The sequence below is a fragment of the Nicotiana tabacum genome, chromosome 19 (assembly GCF_000715075.1).
Source record: "Nicotiana tabacum cultivar K326 chromosome 19, ASM71507v2, whole genome shotgun sequence".
In the NCBI taxonomy this organism is placed as follows: domain Eukaryota; kingdom Viridiplantae; phylum Streptophyta; class Magnoliopsida; order Solanales; family Solanaceae; genus Nicotiana; species Nicotiana tabacum.
In genome coordinates, this window is record NC_134098.1 from 9,039,987 (window position 1) to 9,042,910 (window position 2,924).

Here is a 2,924-nt window from a genome sequence, read left to right on the forward strand (position 1 = left end):
ATGGAACTCATCCATGTCCATCCAAATTTGTATCTACTGCTGAAACCTCTATAGATTCTTCAACAGTATCAAATGTAGAAGTTAATCCATTGTTTTTAGCATGGAAGAAACAAGATCAACTCTTATTGAGTTGGCTGTTGTCTTCGCTTATAGAGGGAGTATTAGCGCAGGTTGTTGGCTGATCCACATCAAAGGAAGTCTGGTTAGCCCTAAAAGGTATGTTTGCCTCGCAATCTAGGGCACACATTATGCAATTGCGACTACAGCTTCAAACAACTAAGAAAGGATCCCAATCGATGGTTGATTATCTTCAAAAGATGAAAACTATAGCAGACAATCTAGCTGTTGCATCTCAGCCTCTCAATGAAGATGATTTGATCCTTCATATCCTTGGTGGCTTAGGTTCTGATTATGATGCTTTAGTTATCTCAGTTACATCCAGAACTGAGCCCATTACACTTACTGACCTTAACGGTCTGTTATTGAGTCATGAGTATCGGTTGGAACAAGCTACTGTTGTTGATCAAGCCTTTACACAGGTTAATCTCACTATCAAATCCCCTGGTCATAACCCTAGTCGGAACAAGTATGAGAATAAAAGGAACTATTCCACCAATCAGTACCAATCAGGTAGGAATGGACGAGGCCGAGGAAAAGGAGGTCATGGTTTTAGTGACCAACAATATTATCAAAACACTACAGTTAAGTGTCAAGTGTGTAACCAATTTGGTCACTCTGGTGCAAATTGTTACCATCATTTTGATCATGCTTTTCAAGCTGGAAATAAGCAACAATTCTCAGCATATATTTCACAACCTTCGACTATAGTAGATCCTCTCTGGTATCCTGATTCTGGCGCCACAATCAATCTTGCAAACGATCTGAACAATATGAACTTTAGGGGTCAATATTCTGGATCTGAACAAATGCATGTTGGCAATGGTACAGGTTTGAAAATTGCTCATATTGGTGATTCCTCTCCTCCTTCTTCTTGTCGAACTCTTCATCTCAAAAATATATTACATATTCCAGAGATTACAAAAAGTTTGTTAAGTGTAGCTCAATTTACTGCAGATAACAATGTTTATTTTGAATTTCACCCTACTACTTGTCTTGTGAAAGAACCGACAACGAGGAATGTTCTACTACAAGGGCGCCTTGAGCATGGACTCTATACGCTGTGTTCTGCCCGCTTCCAGTCTAACCGAGGTTCTTCTCAACATCAAGCCCTCCTTGTATCAAAGTCGTCTATTGATTTGTGGCATAGTCGTCTAGGTCATCCTTCAATAAGAGTTGTAAAACAAGTAGTGAATCGTCATGATCTACCTGTTTCTACAACCTCTAGTAGCAGTGTTTGCTCGTCTTGCCAGTATGGAAAGAGGCATAAGTTACCCTTTCCTACTTCTAGTTCATCTTCTACAAGTCCTCTAGATTTGATTCACTTGGATGTATGGGGCCCTGCTCTTTATCTTGCAAGCAATAAATTTAGTTTTTATGTTTCATTTGTTGATGATTTTAGCAGATATGCTTGGCTTTATCCTATAAAATCTAAACATGAAGTCATTGATGTTTTCTCATGTTCAAAACTCAAGTTGAAACCTTATTTAATAGAAAGATTAAATCCTTTCAATCTGACTGGGGTGGTGAATATAGAAATTATTCCAAATTATTTGAAAAATTGGGCATTACTCATCAAGTTTATTGCTCTCATACACATGAGCAAAATGGCATAATTGAACGAAAATATTGTCACATTGTTGAAACTGGACTAACACTCTTAGCTCATGCCTTTCTTCCATTGCATTTCTGGGATAATGCATTTCTTTCGGCTGTGTATCTCATAAACCGAATGCCTACACCTATTCTAAATAATATTTCCCCACTTGAGAAGTTAATTAACAAAACACCTGATTATCCATCTCTTAAGGTTTTTGGGTGCGCTTGTTATCCTTTGTTGCGACCCTATAACAATCACAAGTTACAATTTCGTTCACAACAATATGTCTTCTTAGGATACAACACTAATCACAAAGGATACAAGTTCCTTCATGTGTCCAGTGGTAGGATTTATATATATAGGCATGTTGTTTTTGATGAAAATCTTTTCCCTTTTGCATCCAAGGGAACACAGCCTCCTTCGGTGTCGTGTTCTTCGATCTCCTTGCTTTCCTCACCTCCAGTTGTAGAACCATGTCATCCTAGTATTGTCACAAGTTTCATTGACCCTCCGGGCAGTCCTAGTTTGCCTCAAGCTTCTCTATGTGTTCACCTTCCACCACTTCTAGCAAACAAATGATATCAAATGTCCCATCTCTAGAAAATCTTACATTAGCTACCACTCTTCTTCCTGCTGCTCCGCCTGCTCAGAGGCGTCAAGCAGCTCCTCTTCCTCCTCATCATATGGTCACTCTCTTTAAGGCAAGGACTGCTCAACCTCAAGCCAACACAGTTACTAAATATCCTCTACCCAAATCTGATCTTCCACCCGAGCCTTCTTTTTTTACTAAGGAATTCAAGGATGACAAGCGGAGGCAGGCAATTCATGAAGAGTACAATGCCCTTATTCAAAATGGAACTTGGACACTAGTTCCTTCCTTTATTACCAAGAAAATAGTAGTGTGTAAATGGGTGTTCAAACTGTAACTGAAGCCAGATGGTTCCATAGATAGATACAAGGCAAGGCTTGTGGCAAAAGGGTTTAGCCAAGAAGAAGGATTGATTAGCATGATACATGCAGCCCGGTGGTTAAGCCAACAACTATTCGAGTTGTTCTTACAATTGCTTTATCAAAGGGTTGGGATCTCAGACAACTTGATGTTAAAAATGCTTTCCTAGATGGTGTGCTAACTGAAGAAGTTTATTTGGTGCAGCTGATAGTAGGCTATAATTATGTAATTTAGCTACTAGTTGCACTCTAACTTAGC

At 39.1% G+C, this 2,924-nt stretch overlaps 1 non-coding gene across 1 annotated transcript; it reads left to right on the top strand.

Annotated features, from left to right (window-relative positions):
* Window positions 1-356: 356 nt before the first annotated feature.
* On the top strand, window positions 357-495 carry LOC142174014 (small nucleolar RNA Z247). Its single transcript, XR_012703377.1, has one exon. It is a non-coding gene; the product is annotated as a small nucleolar RNA Z247 (small nucleolar RNA).
* Window positions 496-2,924: the final 2,429 nt, after the last annotated feature.